Source organism: Pempheris klunzingeri, chromosome 18 (assembly GCF_042242105.1).
Source record: "Pempheris klunzingeri isolate RE-2024b chromosome 18, fPemKlu1.hap1, whole genome shotgun sequence".
NCBI classification, from domain to species: Eukaryota; Metazoa; Chordata; class Actinopteri; order Acropomatiformes; family Pempheridae; genus Pempheris; species Pempheris klunzingeri.
Genome location: NC_092029.1, coordinates 14,995,468 through 15,017,935, shown reverse-complemented (window position 1 = coordinate 15,017,935; position 22,468 = coordinate 14,995,468). Strand labels below are relative to the sequence as shown.

The following is a 22,468-nucleotide window of genomic DNA, read 5'->3' as shown; positions in this document are numbered from 1 at the left end:
GGACAATAAAACCTACGAAAATGACCGAGTGAACATTTATTTCAGCATAAGTAGAGAGGTTGTATAAGGTATGATTATATGATAGCCTGTATTTAAGACAATGGTTGAATCATATAACGTGGTGCTAAGTTAAATGAGTTAAAACCAAACAAAAAATGGGGAAACTGAAGTTTATGTGTATTAATCAAATATATCTCACTACACCTAAGTGAAGCTCAACAAAAAAATCACACAAAAATGTTTATTATGATGATCAAATATTCAACTTGTAGTGCACACTCGGAGCACATCCACTTGTCCACTTTGTCTTGCTTTAACAACTATAAACTGCCACTAAGTAGCTGCTGACACCAGACGCGTTACATTGTATCGTGACCCCACTTTGGTATCAGCACAGCCTCTTAGTTTGAAAAGCTCAGACCGGATGTGAAGTTTCCCCCCTCGCTGGTCTGCGCTGACACCGGCCATCCAGCACAGAGCAGCCTCGTCTGCCGTATTCAGAGATCCAGGCTCTCTCCAGTTCCTGTTTCCGCCGCAGCCTTTTTACACAATTTTCCGGAGCAACAAATCTCGGCTGCCGCTGCGTCAGACCCAGCCCCCGCAGCCTCGGTCGGATGCCGCTGGAAGCCGGTGTACCATGTCAAGGTAGGTGGCGATAACCCCGCTGCATGGCGAAAATGTTGGAGGTACGGAGGCAGCGCTCAGCCCCGTAGATCACCCCGCTACATCCCGGCCTGTTGACTGCGTCGCTGCTGAGATCACAAATAGCGGTCACGGTAGGAAAGGATTTCTGGAGCCGTTATAGCAGAGCCGTCACTCGGCTGTATCTCCCCCGCTTCGGAGGGATGTTCCGCCCATACCTGGGTGGGCTACATCCACATTAGCTGCCCCGCGTCCCCCTTTTGTTGCTTATTCGCGTCGGGAGAAGCAAGTGGTCATGTTCTAAACAATTGTTTGTTTTTTTCCTCGTATAGCGAACCCGCGCTATGAGCACGGTAGTTCGGCTGAAACCTCCCCGAAGACCGCGGCACATTACCTGGACAGGCTGCGTGAATGAGCGGGGCATTAAAGCGGTTTAATGTGGCAGCCGAATTAAAGGCTAAAGACATCAACAGTGCTGGAGGAGTGTAGCCTGTAAGCTAGCCGTCTGTCTGTCTGCCTGTCTGTCCGTCTATCTATCTATCTTGTCTGGCTGTGTGCGTTTGTTTTGTGTCTGTCGTGAGCTTATTTGACTTCCCACCGTTAAACGAGAGCGAAACGCGTCTGACCTCCACCCTCCCGCACACAGCCTGGAAACACAGACACATGACACAGGGCTTTGCCTGGCACTCGTGTGTGTGTGTGTGTGTGTGTGTGTGTGTGTGTGTGTGTGTGTGTGTGTGTGTGTGTGTGTGTGTGTGTGTGTGTGTATCCTCCGGCGCGCTTTCCTTGCGCCGTGTGTTACGTGTGGCGTGCAGACAAAGCAGCTGCCCCGCGTTTCAGCCTCAGTGCGCCGCTGCCAGTATTGGGGATTGCTTTGTAATAATCAGCACAGCAAGGCGTGCGTTTGTTTTCGGTGTCTGGAGGTGTGGTTACCGTGCAGTCAGGCCTTCTGACATGTGATTACGACAGAAAACAGCTCAGGTCAGTCCATCCTCCATCACGCCCGGGACAGTCAGGGGCAGCTGGGAGGCTGATTTTTTTTTTTTTTTTTTTTTTTTTTTCTGCTCCCCTCACAGGCACACTCTCCAAGGCTGATGACAAAATAGATGGCAGCACCCACATCCAAGAGACAGTATGTGGTTTTGTGTTCAGTCTAGCTCAACTGATTGAGTCTGGCATCAGCGCTGGTGAAGACTAAAGGGTTCAGTTCCCAGCAGGGGCACCCACAACAAGATGTATGCCTTCATAGTGATGTAGAAGTGCCACCAAACGGCTTGTGATGGATGCACAGCTCGCATCGCAGTGTGTGTGATTGAGTTGAACGTTGTCGTGGTCTCAAAACTGAGGCTAAGGTCACAGCATGTGAAGGAACAGTGCGCTGCAAAGCTCCTTTCAATCTCATTTGATATGACAAACTCAATGGAAAATAAGAGCAATATTCTTTTGCTACCCACGCAATCGGTTTGTGATGTGGATGACGTATGGCTCCCCCCCACCCACCCCTTCTCCTTAACTGTAGTTTTTCTTATCACTTAATGGCTGCAGCTGATATTACGAGACATATTTCATTCAACCCTGCGAAGCACACCGTGATGCTTCTTTCTTTGACAGCACGTTGTTTAACAGTGTTTTTTTTTTGTGCCACAATTATCCCCAAGGTTCGATCCATTTCCAGCTAATATCTATTGTGTTCTCATTTGAATAGTCGTTGCTGACAGGGGAGAAACTCAACACCTATGGACAAGTAATGCATCATTAATGCTATCTAATAAAGTCGGCCCTGGTAACTGGAAGCAGATTGATTGAGTTAGTAGCTCTAACTCATTCATGAATAAGTAAACAGCTGTATATATTGCTGCGACTGCAGTCTATGCTGCTTATACTGCTCCTTCTGTTCCAGTGGCGAGGAATGCTTCAGATAGGGTTTGAATTTTTAACTGTCAGGAGCCAATTATTTTACATAAAGCAAAGTGACTTGTTTTTTTTTTTGGCAACAAAGTGCTGCGATCAGGGTTTTGCCATTTTTGGAATGAATAGGCATAGCCATGGGTGGAGCCATTTATATCACACGTGTGCAAATAGTGACATTAGAGGAGTAAATTCCAGACTGTGTCATTTTTGATGAATCACTTGTATTAAATAGTAGTGAAAACACTCAACTAACCCTTGAAATTTACATGACAGGTTTTTTTTTTTTTCTTTTTTTGCAAGAATGCATCCTAGATTGTGTCGTTTCTGCTTGTTGAGTTGATTGCACCGGACCAAATGTTGCCTTTTGCCACCGTGTAGCTACTCCAACACATGATACTGCATCTATAATACAGGAGAGTGTGCTTTCTAGAGAAGGAGCCCCCACCTCATTTCAGCAGGTCTATTTTCTCTCCTTCCCACTTCCTTCGTTTCCCTCCCTCCCTCTCTGCCCTTTGTGCTTCCACCTTCCATGCCTCATGCCACTGTCTGTCTTCATTTTTGACTAATGAGTTCATTAAACATATTAGTGTTGCTCTGCCAAAGAGGTTAGATGCGGTGCGGTGAGCAAAAATGGGCGGTGACTCATTTCATTGTTTTATCTGTATTTAACACTGTGCACAGTTGTCACGTGGCAAGCTCCATTTCTCTGTTTGGTTTAGCGCAGCAAGCCACTGCCAAGTGGAGTTTTATTTAAAATAGCAGTTGGATTTGTTTTTCATTTCAGTTCTGTCTGCAATACCAGGCTGTTACCTGAACAGCAAGTGCCTCTGTTTGCATGAAAAGCCATTCTAATTTCAAGCATCACAGTGTTTTGGCGCACTGTACAGTGTGTGTGTGTGTGTGTGTGTGTGTGTGTGTGTAAAGCCTGATATTGGCTTCAGTGTGCTGTTTATACATCCCCTTTTTGCGCCCTGTTGTCCCAAATACATCCTTCTTTTTTTCCCCCCGAAATTGTCAGAAGGAGAAGAGAAAGATGAATTGTGCCATGGAAGAAACGAACAACACATTTTGAAGGCATGTTCCCAGTTTGGGGGCATCATGCTACAAGCACAAAGAACATTGAAGTGAAGAGGCTATGCAAGACACGGCAATGCTTGTAGTAAGCTGCAGTAACAATGCTACCAAAGGAGGGATGTTCATCTGGAAGCATTGTTTTGTTGGTATTGTTAATCTCTGTGCAGGGTATTTCTGCTCCCCAATTCAGACAAGTACTGTAAATAGAGCAGAAGCCGCCGAAAACAAGCTTTTGTCTTTGTTGTTGCTCTGAGAAAGGGAAAGACTGAAATGATTACATATGGATACATGGACACACACCCATTCCTCTGTCTTATTAAAGACGGGTTCTCTCAAGACAAGAAGGATAAATAATAGCTGGTTCATGCATATGGTTCAGTGAGCAATCTCTGCATGCCCAGTGCTGGCATTTGGCTGGCATTTTTAATGTGCGACGTGTGTGTTTAATGTCCGTTTTCTGTCCGTTCTGTCATCTAAGCTTTTGAAGACACCAGTAAAGAGATGCAGAAAATAAAGATGTTAATGACTTTGTGAAGAGTCTTAGTGATATCTTGTGCATGATAGTAGGGCTAGCCAAGTGCACGTCATGTGCAGGAACACACCTGTAGTCTCTAGATTCTTGTATGCTTGCTGAATGCAGCCTAAAGGGCAAAATCTGTAGGAAAAACCCCTCTCTGCCATCACTCTTCTCCTGCTGTCATCCTACCGGAGGGCCATTATTATCTGTATTGTAAGACAGAGTGTCTGTCTAGTGATTGTACGAGCCAATCACAGGGCGAGTGTGGGGCAGGTTTCCATGGAGAAATGCGGGCCGGGCCATGAGGCTGCTGAAGCTCAGCTTGAGCAGCCCAGCCTGATCCAGGCTGATAGCATTCTCCGGCAGCAGAAAAAGAAAAGGCCCCAGCAGGCCTGCCCTGATGCCTGCCTGTCTAAATGTCTCACTGCTTGTCTACCTGTCTTACTCAGCTGAATGTCTGAAGACAGGGCAGAAGAAGTGGGGGGGGGGTTCAGAATAGGAATTCAGTCAGACAGGCACAATAGGAGCTTGGCCCGATAGCTGTGTGGCATCAGATTGGATTTGTGTAGGGACTGGATCTAGATCGCATAATGCCTCAGCCACAGCTGTCTTGGGCGGGTTTGGAGGATGTGTGAATGTTTGTTGGGTTTGGGGTGAGGGGTAGACCAGTCAGAGCCCCTGACCTAGACTCCCCCCTCAAAGAGTGTGCCGCTCCAGCTCTGTTTAGCCCTGCAGGGAGGCTGCTCAGCCTGCATTGCACTCACATCAGAAAAGATGTGTATTTGTGTGTATGTGCGCATTCACTTATGTGTGCTTGCTTTTGCTGTATCTCGGGGAGTTATTGCCGCTGCAGCCTGAGCTGGGAAGTGGGTCTTACGACATTTCTTCTCGGCTCATTGGAGCCGTCTAGAAGTGGGCATGTACCCATCCACATGCAGTGCTTAAATTCTCTCCTTCCCCTTTTTCCTCCTGTTCACAAGGAAGCACTCAACTGCCATTCTTGCGCAGTCTCTTGCGTGACTTTGCATTCATTTGTGTCTATATGTATATGCGTGCCTTTATATATCTATGAGACTGTGTATTTATTGTAGTTTTTTTACTGTATCTCTGTGAATGCTTCGCGCCAGGATAAGAAGAATGCAGTGAAGTTTGTGGCACCTCCTCTGTACGAGGAACCAAATTCACATGGATATGACACACACTGAGAATTTTTAGCTCATCAGAAGTTGCTGAGGGACTCACTGTGGGACACAAACAACCCCCCTCTCACTGCCAACCACCCACCCACCTACCCTCAGAATCCCCTGATGCTCTGTGCCCGTGGCCCATCAAACAGCCTTGTCAGCCCCTCTGAGTCCACAGCTCAGGCCAGGTTTAGAGCAGGCATGGAGGGCTGGAGGGACTCAGGGATGTTGCTAAAAATTCTCAGCCGCCTGACAAGATGCTGCACTGTCTGGGTCTTCTGCACCCCACAGCGTCTAACTTAAAACAGGATCTAAACCTTCTTCGGGCCCTAAAGGGCATGGGAGCCTCCTGACGGTACAAACCCACACTCGTGGCATCTACGGATGGATAGGACCGAGATTTGGATTGTAGAAGAGGCAGATGGGTACGGAGGGGAAATTAGGAGAGAAGAGAGAGGTAGTAATTGGGACAGCTGCGCAGCTTGAGGCGCATGCAGTCGGATCACCCACCTCACTCCCGCCTCCCACTCTCCCCACCCCAAAAAAATAAAAAAAGAGCGCCAGAAAGCCAGATGCTGGCCATTAGGATCACAATGACAATAGCCCAAATTCATTCTGCAGCCAGAACACAGAACGCACAAGCCCACAAAGACACACACATAGGAATAGGAAAGAATGAGACTATGAGCTCATCTGACAGAATGGGTGCATTTCCCACACTTGGGTAGAGAGGTTGTGTGACAGGCCTGCCTCTGCATGGGGGTTTGTGGATATTATTCTGCTTTCAACAGGATGCCCAAAATCCCAGCAGCCACTCCACCTCTACCCACACACATGAGGACTATTGAATGGCCTCCATTTAGCCAGTGGTTTCTGATCCAGTACTGACCAGTATTGGGTGTCCTGTGTGTGACCTCCACACAGGTCCAGAGAGGGTTCAACCCCAGGCCCCTGCAAAGTGGGACCTGGACCATGATGAAAGGCCTGCATTATCTGTGTCACAGGCGGGGGGCTATTTATGTCACTGGTGCCAGTCCTGCTTCCTGGAGGGTTTGTTTGCCATGGTGGGAGGAGTGTCTGTGGATTTTTGCTTTACACTATTGATCCCCAAGGGGTAAATTCATCTCTGTGACCTCCATTGAGAGGTCAGAATGTAGGGTCAGCTGCACTGCACATCCCCTGTAGCCGTGTTTCACATAGCGCTAAGCCCCCTCCAATGTCTGTGCCAAGTTCGCAGGAGGTGAGGTGGTTAATGTGCTTGCGTCCATCTCCATATCTATCAAAGAGTTCATTGTAAGTGTGTGTGGCATGTGCAGTGTGTGTTACAGATGGCTGGCGGTGTAGGGCGGCGGCTGAGGGGATTGTGAAGGATCGTAGAGGATTGGCCTGATTGGATTTCCGTTGCAGGAGCCCTGTCACCTGGCCCGGCATGGCGCTGTGGAAGACAGCAGGGTAGCAATCAGACAGGAGTCACACTGTGAATATACAGCAAAATCTGTATTCGTGCACTGCAGACACAAGCACTACGCCAAATGTAGAGATAAAGTTGCTGATAGTCAAGCCAAGTCAGTTTTTTTCTAATATAATCCAGTATCACAAGTCACATATAGGCCTCAAGGGGCTTCACAATCAGTATTCTTAGGCCTTCGTTACGTAAAAGGAAATAAATCTCCCCAAAACCCCTTAAACGGGGAAAAGAGTGGAAAAAACCTCAGGAAGAGCAACAGAGCAGCGATCCATCTTCCAGGACAGGCAGACATGCAAAAGATGTCATGTGCACAGAATAAACCAGCGTAAAATTACCGTATGGACAATCAGAATGACAGAAGTATGGTAAACGTGTAAAAAACAAAAAAAACCACAACATGACAATCATTACAGGTACAAGGCCTGGGGTAATGAAAGAATAATAACTAACTGGCATTAAGGTGAAGAGATGAGTGTTAAGTTTGGATTTAAACGCCTCAACAGAGTCAGACTATCTGATATCAGAAGAGAGGTTATTCCAGGGGAAGGGGGCTCGGTAGGAAAATACCCTGCAGCCAGCTGACATCTTTTGCAACTCTGGAGACAGACGAACGCCCTGTATTCTAAGAGCCAAAAGCAAAGTCATCAGAAGCATCTGAAAGTCTGCCATAAATCCACCTGATTGTCGTAAACAACTTTTACCACACCTTTTGATTCAGTTCTGTCAAGAGGAGTTAAAAACATATTCCCTTTATGGAAATGGCCACCTTAAAACAATTAACAGTAGTGGTTAGTTTCTGGAACCATATCATTGCTGGTGGTATTTTTGCTACTCACTACCAATCTTACCAAATGTAGAGGGTGTCATGGCATATTTTCCTCTTTTTGACAACTCCAAATGTAAATGTATGGTTTTATCATCCACCCCTCTCAATCAAACACAAAAGACTTTATTTTTGAACACTTGCTCAATGATTGCATTCTGACAGAAGTGCACAAAGCTCTCGACTAAGAAGCTGTGATATGCTTACTATCTCCTCTTCTCCCTACATATAGTTCTGCAGCCCACAGCTGAATAGAACAGCTTGTTCCATTGAGCTTGTCAGGCGTTTTCTCTGGGGGTTGTTGAAAAGCACTCTGGGAAATATAGGAAATCACTAACTGAAGTCAAATTAGAAGAGGAAGGCTGAAAGAAAGTGGGCCCAACAAAATAGTAATTATAACAATCACAGAATAACTCCTGGAATACATTGTTCATCACATATTGATGATTTTCAACAGCGTGTGAGTATCTGAGGGTGGATTATTCGCTTTAGTTCTTTTTTCACAACTCCTCTTCAGAGCAGAGGTGGATTTAATTTAGGACATCAGCATCAAGGATCAAGGTGGTGTTTGAGAAGGACTAGAATGTTAACCAGACAACCATGAATGGTTCATTTGTAATCAGCAACATACAGGACAGGATACAATCCACAAACCTAACATTTTAGGTTTTGTGTTAAAGATTCAAATCAATTTCCTCAGAATGTAGCAAATATTCTTTGAATACTACGATTGGCTTTGAGTTGGATGCACCTGGTCACTAAATGTATACAGCAGAACTTTTGTTTCAACAACTATGGTGTCTTTAATTTTATTCATTGAGTGCATACCCCTGAAATAGGCGGATATACCTGTACAAACGTAGGGATCACAGAAGTGTGAAGGAGCGGATTACACCGTGATCTTTGCAGTGATTTGACATTAATTCATACTTATGCTATTTGCTCACCCAAAGACAGAAGAGAGCACCACAAAAGTAGATCTGCAAAATGTGGACAAAGCATCACATCAGCGTTATTTTGACATACAGTGCAGCTGCAGTCTATTTGAAGAATAGATTTAAGGTTATATTAACTTAATAGATGTGACTTGAAACATTTCCAGGAGCTTTCCTTTTTGGATGATTGTGGGACTGTCCCCCACCGGACCTCGCAGTGATGTCCAATCTCTTGTCGCTTAATGATATTTCTGGGAATTACGGAGTTCGGTGTGCCAGAAAAGTCTCATTGCCAATGTTTCAGTTATCGATTGAGTCATAAAATGAATTTACAATGCTCGTGTTGCAGGCTTTGCATTATAGATATTGCATTCTTTTATACTGCAATATCAATATGGATTTTCAGCCCTTGTACAGTGCAGCTGGCAGGTGTTTGTAGGTTGTAGGATCAGTTCATATAAGTAATGTGCATGTCTTGTGAAAAGTAACATGTATTTACTCTCAGGACAACACAGACCTCACTTGGCTTGCCAGCTGCTTTTAATCAAAAGGGAGCAAATTGATTTTTCAGTTCCACATCACCTCTTAAATAAATAATAGAGGAAATGAAAAAGGCTACGCATTTTTGTGTAAACAGTTACCATAATGCTGAGGGCTGTATATTTGCCAGGAAGCTGTGTGTAAGTTTGACTCATTATCTTTGTCACATGTGATCCCCTGGCCTCTGGCCTCTGTCCTCGGTCCTTTGCCTTACAGAGCGCTGTGCCTCACAAATAATGCAGATGTCTTCCTGCAGTATGTCTGATTTCGAATGCAGTGTGGAAGTCTACCATATTGGGAATGCCCTCCCTATTACCGTGGTGTATGATTTAAACCAATCTGTCTACAGGATATAATCTCTCTCAGCATGGAGCTAGTGACTGATACAGTGGTACTCTGGTGTCTCGGCATCAGGTTGTCTGGAGCTGCGCTCTCACACATGCAGCACGCAACATGAGATTGTGTCAGACGCATTCTCACCTACTGGATATACTCTGTTTAGGACTGAGGTACAAAAAGTACAGGAAAGTACTGAAATGTTTTGTTTACTGCATGGTAGGATTGTACCGATGCTGATTTTAACTTACTACCAGAACTCAGAAAAACTGCTACACTGAGAAAAAATATTTCATAAAAATACACTACTGAAGAATTATACTACTGCTACTACTTCTTCTAAGAATGTTAACAGTATTCACATTAGAAATGTAATTATTCACCCATAAACGGTACACAATGATCAAATTCAGTAACTTCATGACTTAGAAATCAAAACCACTATACATTTAAATCAAGAGGCCGTTCGGCTGCCGTGCTGTAGCCCCCTACGACCCCTCAGCACGTACACAAAGATGGCTGACCAGCCTACCGACTCACCTGCAATGACGGCTGCTTTTGCGTTGATGTCAGTACTACATGTTTTTGGATGTATTTGCAATATCAAAGAAAGAGTGGATAGAAAAAAAAAAAAAAATTCAGTTTTATGCCAGTCACATGATAGAAACATCAATGATCTGCTCTATTACATTAGCTGGAGCTGGCAGGGTAAAGTCTGTCCCACTGATTCAGACATTTCTCACATACAGCTCCTCAGGATAATGTTTGGATAAGTTCAGGGTTGCAGTGCGTGTGTAAAAGAGGCTGCAGTGTATCTAGTTTAGCTGGTTTCATGTGGGGAGGAGTGTGACATTACCAGCGTGAGCCTGAGCCTGAGCCTCAAGATTTTGTGCATTTGAGGGGCACAATGATAGTGTGGTCTTTTGTTTCTCTTTGCTGCGTTTTAAAGGCTCCACATGCTTTCTTCTCTCTCCAGAAATGTGGAAAAAAGGAACCACCCTCTAATACCAAATGCCACAAATACACCCAGCCCTAATCAGCACTTTTGTATGAACTGCAAGCTTGTTGAGTCCTCCTTCAGCATTTGTGAGAGTGGCAGCACTGGCATTCACCTATGGCAAAGCCCGTAACAAACCAGCATGAGATCATTTGCATCTGGCATGCCTGTCATGTAGCCCGGGGGTCTTTGCATCACACGGTGTCACCTCCTCCCCTTCCTCTCTTTTCATCTTGTCATGATACCACCCTCCACTACAACCCCAATGCTCCTCATTGCCAGTGCTATCAATGCAGAGGGGACTTTAAAGGGCCCGCTTGGCAGACCCATTCCTCAGTTTTAGCTGTGGTCTGGGAGAGCAATAACAACATGCCAGTCAGATATAAGAGCCCCTAATAGGACTCAATGAGATGACACAGCAGTCCAAGGCCTATTATACTGTTGGAGCTGTGAGACAGACGAGGAGAGGAGGGGAGAGAAGAGAACAAGTGCAAGTGACTGACCACATATCAAAAAAAAAAAAAAAAAACGATAATGGAAACGGCAGGAAAGTGCGACGGAGGGCTGAATAGACAGGATGGAGGCACTCTGAACCAGTGGGACGTGTACTGTCTGTCTGTTGGTGACCCAGAGCCAGCTTTGACGAGGAACGAGGAGACACTCATGTGATGCCAGCCGCACTACCAGGTTTTCAAATATGCATCTGTAAAATAGCTGTGTGACAAGCTGCTCCAGAGAAAGAAAACAGCCTCCCGTAGCCTGGTTTTCACTTTTCTTTGATCTCGTGACAACAGCCAAGAATTGAAGTTGGCACATCAACTCAATGAGGAGCTTTAAACACCCAGTGAGGGCTTTGCCTCTTCACTTTGATTTGTGGAGTAAATGAAGGATTATTATAGATGAATCCAGTGTTGTGGTTGTCCTCCAACTCAACAAACAAAAACCGAAACCACCTGAACTGCCGTGCTGTCAAATTAGAGGATGAATGAGGCGTGCCACAACCCTGTATGGCACACTTAGTCATCATCATTCCACATGCACAGCATAGAGAACCTGTTATTGAGAGTCATAGTGGTACCTCATAGTCATTGCAGAATAATGTACCCTGTCTGCATTTGAGAGCTAATTACATGTTCGCTATGGAATTACTTGTCTCAGTGAGTGGGGTAGTCTTTACAGCATGGAGAGGGTCAAGGCTGGCCAAGGTCAATCTGTAGGGGTCAAGCTCCATCTGTAAGCCTACCCTTCTATTTGAAAGCTGACCCATTCACTTGGTTGAAATAACAGTGTGTCTTCTGTACTCTCTTTCTCTTCTTGGTTCATAGCGGCATCATCGGCCTCACTCAGTCTTTGCTCTCCTCTGGCAATCTGCGCCCTAATTGAGGCACTCTTGAGCCATGTTTATCACCGTGGCAACGTTGCCCTGCAGATAATCATTGTCTTGTGGATTAGCATAACAACAGAGGATAGGCTTTGCTTTAATTCCGCTAACACTGGACCAAGCTCCTTCGTGTCGGCTCGCCTGCTGGGCTTGTCTTAACTGGGATTAGAAGCATGGGTTGCTAGCGCCCGCCAGGCCCCCACAATGCGCTCATGTCTCTGGCTGCGTACTTGAGTGAACCCTCTTCGTGCCCTTGGATGTTTCTGAAGTCCCTTTCATGCTCTGCAACCCAGAATATAACTGGACACTTCCCGGAACAGCTTTATGTGCATGTTTCCAGTAGGGCGCGTCAGACACGTACAATTTCCTGTTGTGTGCTACATGTGTGACGGCGTTACTCTGTTTCTGAGAAAACAAAACGTAACTTTGCTCACTTAGCTACCTATGTCACCAGCTAAAAGCCAACACAATGAGAGTCACCCTCTCAAAGTCAAGACTATCCCTTTTTAAAATAAATGCCGAAACATCTGCCAACCTCATTGTACACCATTAGGGAACTATGCTAACTTTTTTTGTGTGTGTGTGTGTTCTTAGATAAAAAAAAAATAATTTGGTGCACAGTGAAAAATGTTCAAGTAACACAGAGTTTCATACGAAAAGATTTATTACATAAATTGGGTAATATGGCTCACAAATAGTATTGCAATATTTGTAGGCCACGCTGCAATGGAAGACATCACAAACCTATAAATATTAAACAATACACCAAATTATGTTAATGTAGTTATGTTATATTTTTCAGTAGCAGTAGTAACTAGACTAAGCAAGATTAGCACCACTGGTGGAATGTAATGAAGTACATTTACTCAAGTATGTGTACTTGAGTATTTCCATTTTGTGTAACTTTATATTTCTGCTCTAGGGAACATTTTGCTGCAAAATTAAAAGTGCAAGTACATTTTGCCGTAATACTTATATACTTTTACCTTAATAAGGTTTTGAGTGCACAACTTTTACCTGCACTGGAGCATTTTCAAAGTGGAGTATTGGTACTCCACAATACGTCTGTCACTTCTGGTCTGCACACCCACACTGTGACTGCGTCTTGTGAATAACCTGTGTGTGTGCAATGGTGGTTAGAAGGTTTCTTGTGAAAGTCTCTCTGGTGTGTAAGAGAAGTAAGATTACCGTCACATTGGTGCAGCCGCAAAATAATTCATGCAATTCATGGTAGTTTCGCTATGTTCTGGTTGCAGTATAACAGGAACTGACAGGCGTTGTGTTGTATTTGCTGCCACAGAAAAGAATTACAGAAGTCCCTGTTTATGTGACATTGCCACAGCCTCTTCTAATAACATTAATCTTCACAGCAGCGTTGGTCCGGACTGTGGAAAGCTAACATTAGTTAGCAGCTAAAGTCAATTAAAACAGCCTACAAATGGTTCCGTGCTGCGGGGGTGGAAACTGTGGTTTGTCACAGAAATCTACACTGTGCCTGGAGTAGTGTGGTTTGTGGAAAGTGGGACTTAAAGTTTAACGATTAGCAATTGAGGGGGAAAAAGATTATAGTAGGTTGTGCTATCTATTTCTAGGGACAAGTGCGAGTGAAATAGTAACACTGTAGAGCCCTGAGCATCAGACGCTTATTATCCACCTGATCGTTTACTTTACGAGAGGTTTCTTTGTCCTTGAATCCCTGCATGAACCCTTCATCCCCTTTGAAGGAAATCGTGTGAGCAATTTGCGGGTTCCGTATGTTTCAAACTAATTCATACAAAGTGTCATCCGTCTTGATTCAAGTGTTTAGAACTGTTCTGAATGGCCAAAGTCAAAGGGGTGATGAAAAGCTTGCTGTTGTGGAGAGGGATGCAACATGACGAAGTGTTCAAATGCAACAGCACACCCTTTCAGACAGCCTTTCTTCAAAGGCATTCATGATGTTGCACTCGCTTGTATACAAAAAAAAGTCAGAGGTATACTTGTGTGAGAGTCCAGATCCTGCATACTTTCTCAGCTCTGCACACCTGACCGATAGCTCCTTGATGTGGGCATGTTATTCCGATTTTCTGTTTCAGAAAGTTAGAAAAATTGTCAAATGCAGTCCCTTTTATTCAGATTTTGGCAAGGTGTGGGGGAGGGGATTTCAGACGCCATTAGACGATCTGACAGGCACTTTGTTTAAGCCATGCCGGTGCTTTAATCTTTGTTGGAAATCACAAACTATTAGACACCAAACTGTAACCCAGAAAACTTGAAAAATACTCCAGATTATTAATTAAAATCATGACACATTGAATTGGCACGCAGAACTGCTTGGCTGGTTTTTATTAGAACACAGTTGGTAGCAAGTGGGTTCGGTTGGCGGCAAGTGCGGCGAGAGGAGGCAGGCTCGTAGCAGGAGCGTGCCATGCTGTGCTATCCTGATCTGTCGGTGCAGCGCAGCAGGGGCTTTATGGGAGACTGGGTGTAACCACTTGTCTGTTTCTGCTGCCAGAGGGGAGAGGGGAGCTGGAGAGCATCGAGGCGGGGGATTTAAGGGTAGGGGAAAGGCGTTTGGTGGAGTGGCAGCAGCCGCTGACCTCGTAAACACACAAGATTAAGAGGAATAATAAAAAGGGGTCCTGGCTGCGCTTCACTAATATGCGTGGTAATTTAAAGATGCTCCGAAAAGAAATGTCAGTGATATGTGGGTGGGCACATTTAATGTGTGTGTGTGTGTGTGAGAGAGGGTGGGAGGGAGAGCGAGAGAGATGCACACATCAACAATCTCCATGGAGGATTCCTGTGGTAAAGCATTCTCGGCTTCTCAAGCAAACAAGTGGTGAGCCGTGCAAAAGGAATTTCAGGCCCTCTCAAAAAGATGACCGCACCATTGCAAGGGAGCTCCTTTGAAAGATTAGGAGAGTCTGTTCTCTTGCCACACACACACACACACACACACACACACACACACAGAAAAACAAGTACACACACTTCTTTGTCTCACAGCTGATTTATTTTATACGATGGTGGTTTCACACTTTTTACTTGTGGCTGACATTATCTAAGTATGTTTTCCTTTGCCAGGCTTCTTTCCAGGCTAATTTGCTGAGTTTAAGGCTACCAGCCCACCAGCCAGCAGTGTTTAATTCAGTTAAACACACAGTGTCAGTACTTGGCAAGGCCATGGAAAACATAACATAGCCAGTAGCTCTGGATAACATTTCTCTTCTTGGATCTGAGCGACTGTTGTGGACACTTGTGATCACTCCGTGACCCAATTTTCAAATCTTGATTTTTGTCAAACAAAGTAATAAGGTAGAACCCAGATCACCAGCAACACTGTGGGCTTCTTGTATTCGCCTCCAGTGCGGTGCTGTTTACAAGTGGGCAAGTGGTGGGGGAGGGTCGAATGGTGTGAGGCAGGCTGCTGGAGCAGGTGACATCTGTGACCCAGCACAACAGCGATGGATGCCGGACACATGCTCCTTCCTCAAAGGCTACTGGCACCCTTTCTGCCTCGTTGGGCTCATGCCCACATGCACACCCTCAAACACACACACACACACACATTTGAAATGCTTCATCTGAGTGAATGCACTGTACATAAGGTTATCATGAAACCACCGTGATTCAACATACCTTTAGGATAGAAAAAGCTGAGAAATAATTTCCTCCCTACATAGTCTTTTTGTCTGTAATCTCTTCTTTCATTTTAGACTGTTGACCTGCACTCTACAAGGTGCTAACAGCTGCTTTGTGAATATGACAGACTGCCAAGCATCAGGATCATTGACGTACAATAAATGACATCCCTATATGTACAGCTAAGAGCTGATACCAGGTCAGATTTTTCATTTCACGCAAACATATAATGGAAAAACCCGTCTCAGGAATGGCCGCTGTCCTCTGCTCTATATAACAGATAACACATACCCACACGTACACAGAGTACATACTGTACATACATCCGGGACTGGGCACACGTAAATGTGAACTTTCTTCCAGCTTCACAAAATGACAATCAGATGATTGATCTCGCTCGCTGAGTTATTAACCCATTATATTTACCCAGCCATTAGCAGCTTGATAATTGGACTGTTAATTAAAACAAAGGCCTTAGTTTCCCCCTGTTGAGTCCCAACCTCCCCTTGCTGAGCTGAAGACCATTATATCCGGTAAAGAGCAGAAATGTACAGTAAAGAGCACATTAGCACATTTCCCTTAGTTCCCATTTCTTAGGATTGTCCAATAAACTGTTTCCACACAGGTTACAAGTGTCACAATTTTGCAATAAGTCAAAAAGTGTTATTATTATTATTATTTTTTAATGCAGCTAAGTATGATTTATAATTTTTATGATTTATAGTTTTACATCAGCCCTCCCTCCACATTGCCCATCCCCTCTCCTCCCCTCTCCCTGGAGGGAGGGAGTTTTTCCTCCCGGTTTCTCGTCATATTCTGATAAAGCAGGCTCTCCCTCTGATGTCTCTTATCTCCCCTCATCTCCTGCAGTAAAGACGAGCTCTGTTTGTTTTATGCTTCCTGACAGTTTTTCCTTTCCCCATTTGTTTTTTTCCCCCCTCTTACCTCTCTGAGGTGACGCCCAGTGCCTCGCCCCAGTATTGTGTGCAATGGATCAAAATTGTCAAAATAATTTTATGGTGTGCTGACCTGCCTCCTGACCCCAGCTGTTTATCAAATTCTATCATACACTGTAGCCAGATACCTCCACCACCACCACCACCTCCACAGCTTCCCATTCTGTGAGAGGTATAGATTTGTTGCTCCATATCTCTGGCAGTGCAGTACACTGCTTGCTTACTGCTTTTGACAGAGTGTGTGTCCAGTGCAGGCTACGCTTGGCTGCATCAGGGTAATGCTGCTGGCTAGCTCACATCCAGCAAACAAACAACATATATTATATTGGAGGCAAGGAGAGTGGTTGTATAGCCAAGGGGCCTCACTGTGTATGCGGTTGTATGCATACTAGTGTGTTTTTCTACATGGTTGTGTTAGTGAGGACACTGACCTACAATGTAGGCACCACTGCAATAGAAGCAATACACCCAGACTGTGTCAGACCTGCTCTAACTGTGCTTAAGGCAGCGGTGTAATAACAGCAAAGTCAAACTTGCCAGAAGTGGAAACAGTCAAACAAATTTTTTTGTACGTTTTACTGCAGCCCCGCACTGTTTGTGTATGTGTGCTCAGTGGCTGGAGTGGTGCAGGAGGAAAGGGGTAACCACAACCCCTCGAAAAACAGGAGATAGAGCTGAAATCATGAGTCCGAAAATTAAGTTTTAAAAGCTTTTTCACATAAAAATGTGGTTCCAGTATGAATGTGAAGATTTGCTCTTTGTCTTTGTTGGATTTGATAATAAGATGAGCATTTGGATGTTCTGATTTTTTGCTATTACTAAACAATTAATGGAGACAATCCTCTGAAATCGGTAATGGAAATAACTGTTAACTAATGATTTTATATCTTTGGATTTTAGAATGTTAGACAAAATTAGCCATTTGAGGACAAATGGACATTTTTCACTATTTTTCATTATTTCAATGACCAAACAATCAGTTGATCGATTGAGAAAATAACCGCTGGTGATAATAATCGCAGCTGTACAGGAAAGAGGTGAGGTTTCAGTCTCTTTTACAGTCACACAGTTGTTCAAAAGCCTCAAGAAAAAGAGCAGCGCTGGTGAAAAGGCAACATGGACAGTTGAGAGAATGCTGACATGAGGATTTGGCTGGCCATTAAAAGTGAAGGTATCCTTTTAATAAGCAAATAATACCTCAAAATGATTAATTTTGAAAAAGCTGACTACAGAGAATGAAAGAAGCCCTGAACCTGGAAAAGAAAATGAAATCTCTACAAAGCAAAGTAACATTTTTTTTTTTGTATTTAACAAAAGGGTTCATATAAACCATAAATATAGGAGTATTTAATTAAATGGATGAACCAGTTGAATGAAAGTGTGCATTAAAGAAAGTCACAGAGGGTGATTCTAAACGGATTCTATACCTCAAGTCGTTTATTTTAATTTTCAGCCTTCTCTACATTTTTCTTTGTAATGGAAAAACTGGGGAAAGGACATATTAAATGACATATCATAAAAAAAAGTCTCAGTTCTGGTATCTGAAACAGAATAATTAATTTTCTCATGCAGAGTATGAGTGTGAAGGTGCCTTACAGACAGCTTTCGGTGCACCGCTGATGTTTTCGTCCAATGGCACACACACACACACACACACAGCGGAGACCTGTTTGCAGAGGATTTGACTGGTCTAGCCTGCCTGTCCACACTGATGAATCTTACACCAATACAGGGCTCTGTTTTCCAACCCTAACCCAAATGTCTCCTTCTGTCCCCAAGAAACCTCTGAAATGAATTTTAACTCTACGTTTACCCTTGACTTTAGTAGGTGTAAACTGTCGGGGGAGGAACCCTCTCTGTGGACCATTCCTGCTACTTTTCCATCCACTTAGCTGTTCGTTTTTTGTTTTTTTTTTAGGGGCAGCACTGACCCCATTTGATTCCACGTCTTTGAGTTAAAAAAAATCTAATGTTGGGGAATTTCGCTCTAATTTTTCCCGCCCTGGCATTCCTTTCCTGCCACACTATCGTTCTCAGTAATCAAATTTGTCGTTTGAGTCAGAGGTTCTGTGGCATGTGAGCGCGTGGCTCAGGTCATGTGATTAATATCATAGGAACAGTGTTTCTGTTTAGAGACGCCCCCTTCAGTATGATCTGACTCACTTTTTTTTGTTTCTCCATCTGTCACCGGTCCTCACGCTTTCTATATTTATCAACCCATTTTCCCTTCTCTTGGTCTGTTATAAACGCAGGCTGCTCACAGATATGCAGAATAGTGTTAAACGGCCATGTGAACACCACCTCTTGATACCTGTAATATTCCTTGTACTCAGTCCCTCTCTGTCTCCGTCTCCACACGCACACTTGCACACAGGCAGACACTGGCCTGAGATCAGGTGTGTATTATGAGGTGGCAGTCTGCTCTCTCTGTTAGGTCCTCAGCTCCCACCAGCCCTCCAGATGGCACACGGTGTCAGCACCACACCTTTTGCCCACACGAACACTCCCTACATACTATCACCCCCACCACAATTACAAATTAAGCCAGAGTAAGATTTCTTGTGCAAAAGTCCACATTAGCATTAGTCTAGCATGGCTACAGTTTAGGGATTTCTAAACTTCACCTACGTACAAGGTGCATGGAGAAAGGGAAATGGTGCGAAGAGTTCAAAATACTTGTATGAAGAGACGTTATTGTGGTCACAAGCCAAAACGCTCATAGTAAAATTTATTTACTCTAAAAGTGTTTTCTCACAGATAACTATCAAGTGAATGGGGAAATGATCTTGAGTGACATGTATGTTAAGGCCTCTGGGGTCTGAGCCATGTTTTTGCTATTACTGGGGCCTCGACCCTCTCAATATATAAACGTGTATAGATTCAGTACTTTGAGGCGCAAGCAAGTAATGGATATCATTTTTTTCAGCACAATATGGGCTATTTGAAATTTCTATGCTGCAATGATATCACATATTATAAAAAGTTATAAGGCCAAGAAGTCAAAAAATTTAATTTGAATATTTGATCATTCAGCTTCAGGTAAAAAAAAAAAGAAAAAGAAATGAAGACTATTACACACAGAAGTAGAAATATCTACAATTTTATCACAACTATGCATATTTCAACAAACAGCTATGCGCAAATATTGTTTTTACATTTGTATCCCGAGGCCTCAGGTGAAAAAACAAGAAAATGAAGTAAAATCTCTCTTCATTGAGTTTCTATTACACAGAACTATTTACATTTGATCACAACTGTCCATATAATCCTTTTTTGTGTTTCTTTTATTACAACAAACAACTATGTGACTGAGTCACTTCCGCCAAACTGATGTAGCAGTTTCTAAGAGACAATAATCAGCACAGCCACCGGCGACTTCATTCATCCAAACAGTAAATAGTTGTATGCATAGTCAGCGTTAGATAAATACTCAAAACATCGAATTATCGTTTTTGTTATTTTTCAAACAACATTTTCATGCCTTAATGGATTATGGAGCGACGGATTTCGTTTTTAAAGGAAGCCTTTTGCCAGTAGCAGTGAACTAGTAGGGTGGCCTCCTTTTAATTGACCATCATTTGATGAAGAAACTATTCAAAAACGCAAACAAATCCAAATTATATACATTGCAAAAAAACTTTAAAAAAATTTCAATGACACACAGTGTTTGCAATTTAGTCATATGCTATATATTGTGTCAATGTATATATTTAGCTGTGATTTTTAAAAGAACTTAAATGGCAAGCAAACATAAATGTGAACAAAGCAGAAGGCTGTTTGGGTTTTGTAAACAAGTCTTATTTTTGACGTGAATCCAAAGCCACTTTAAAAGACCATTTGAAGTGGACCAAAAAACGTAGAATCAACAGCAGTTTCTGTGTGCAGGAGGATTTTTTTCCTGTGAAGGACCTACCAGATACCTATTTGCTTTTTATAGGAGAAAATGAAAAAGCTTTCACAAACTGCCCATAGATTGAATTGCCGTGGTGTTGGATCAGTCAGCAACAGCAAATAAAAATACAGACTTTTATTTCTTAAAATGCACATCATTAAATTATTCAGTGAAAGTTTGCAGAGGATGTGCGCTCTTGTTCTGCAATGCCCTGTTTCACATTCACACAGCAACTCAAATTCGCTGTGGGAGTTCTGCAGGAGAACCACACGTTTGTTTTCTGCTTGTGCTACGAAGCAGCTACACCGGAGCAGGTTGGACAGCCTGTGCTTTCCTTGTGGGTATGTGTGGGTGTTGAGGAAGCGGGGGAAAGGGCCACTTCTGGTCATAATATCACGTCTTGGACTTGTTGCTGATTTCTGTTTTTCCGCCTTTGATGCAGTCCACTTGTTCATCGTTTAATTCTGCTCCCATCATCGCGCCTTACAGTCATTATTTCTGCGAGGTTCGGCTATTCAAAAGCTGTATTCCCATTCGCTCTGTGCTCAGCAGCACCTCTTTTCATTAATGTTCTTCATTCACACCGCGCTGTTCTCTATTAATACATTCCTCCTTTCACCCCTCTGGTGAATTCCTCTGTGCTGTATATATAAACTCCCCATTTGTTGCCCCTATCATGATCATCTCTCCCACTGCCTTCTCCTTCTTTCCTCCCTACTCCTCCCCCCTTTCAATCTTTCTTCTCTTCGCCATGTGCTCTCTGCATCCGTCCTCCCCCTCTCCTTGTATTTCCATCTCTCCCCGCCTGCCTCCATCCTTACTGCAGGGTTGAATCATCCCCGTTTCTGCTTGCCTTGTCACGTTTGGGCCCCACTGCACGTCTGTCCAGGCCTCATCACACGGCGATGGCGCTAGCCGGGCTGACATCTCGCCACAGCGCTAAGGGCCTCTGATGTCCATGACGCTAGCACTGACCTGTCCCTCACTCCTCAAAGCATTGACATCATCAAAGTGGGACACGGCTCTGCCCTGGGGGCGATTAATTGCCAAGTATGGTATGAGCCACATTTTCATCCATGCCATTTCCAGATTAGAAGGGGAAGGAGACAAGGGAGCTTTACATCTTTGTCGTATTCTTTCTCTGTTATCAAAGATATATTCTAGCTGGCTGCAGAGTTTTGGGCCTTTTCATGTAGTTCGTATCCCGCCGTCTCCTCGCTTGGTATCATCTGGCTGTTGTCGGAGAGAGGGACCACATCAGCACTATTCTCTTCAGAGCTTTCCCTCACAGGGGAGCCACCGCCTCCCCACACAATCCGCTTCAAACGACACACCTCAGATCACACGCGCGCATACGCTCACTTGCTCACATGCGCGCATACGCTGCAAAACAGCAGAACCTCCATCCTTGATGCAAAAAGTGCACGCAAATGAAAGCCCCAGCATCCTCCTTGGTGGAAAATTGAGTCATGGTCCTTCTGCTCGCGTAAACTGACAGACAAGCCAAGCGAAAAATGGAATCAAAATGTCCCTATATTGGGGAGTGTGTGGGCATGAGCAGTGGCACTGTGTGATTCTAAAACAAGCACATGCAAATCCAGTCAAACCAACCCCAGGCTCATTAAATAAAACATGGGAGTAAGGACAAAAGCCTGCTTCTACTGTAACCTTGCATATTCATAATGAGCACTCTTTCCCAATGGGGAATGGAAGGATGTTAGGCAGGTTGACATTATGCAGCTCGGTCCTTCTTGGGGTGTGCGCTGTTGTCCTGCAGACTCTGACTGTTTTTAGATTTTCTCGACTGAGGATGGCAGACTTTTGTCACATGAATTTTGACCCTGTGCTGCTGAATGTTGATTAAAGTTAGAACGCAACAATGCAGAATCTGACTTTAGAAGTTACTTTACCTCCAGCAAGGAATTTGCTCTGTGAAACAAAAAGGTATTTACAGTAACTGAACACATGCACTTCACTGTAATGATGTAAAAATGCAGTGGAGAATTTTAATTACCATTTTTACATGCACACGCAGTAGTAATGTTAGGGCACACAAGGGTTTTACTGTTATTCAAGAAACAGAAACTTCATTTTAGTTGTGATCCACTGGAATCTCCCTGGTACAGTAGTATCATTATTACATTCTCTCTTCCTTGTTTGCTCAAGTGTTCTTTGTGCTGTTTTTTAT

The 22,468-nt window shown here is 43.9% G+C and overlaps 1 protein-coding gene across 3 annotated transcripts in view; it reads left to right on the top strand.

Moving 5' to 3' along the window:
- Positions 1–492: 492 nt before the first annotated feature.
- fut8b (fucosyltransferase 8b (alpha (1,6) fucosyltransferase)) overlaps positions 493–22,468 on the top strand; it is an 84,222-nt gene continuing 62,246 nt past the window's right edge. Inside the window, exons 1-2 of one of the 3 annotated variants that reach the window (XM_070849630.1) lie at positions 493–645; positions 975–1,134. The gene's annotated coding sequence lies outside the window, so the exon portion shown is untranslated. Of the gene's footprint in view, positions 646–974; positions 1,135–21,314; positions 21,336–22,468 lie in introns of those variants that run through there. The other 2 variants (XM_070849628.1, XM_070849631.1) reach the window with 2 other exon arrangements.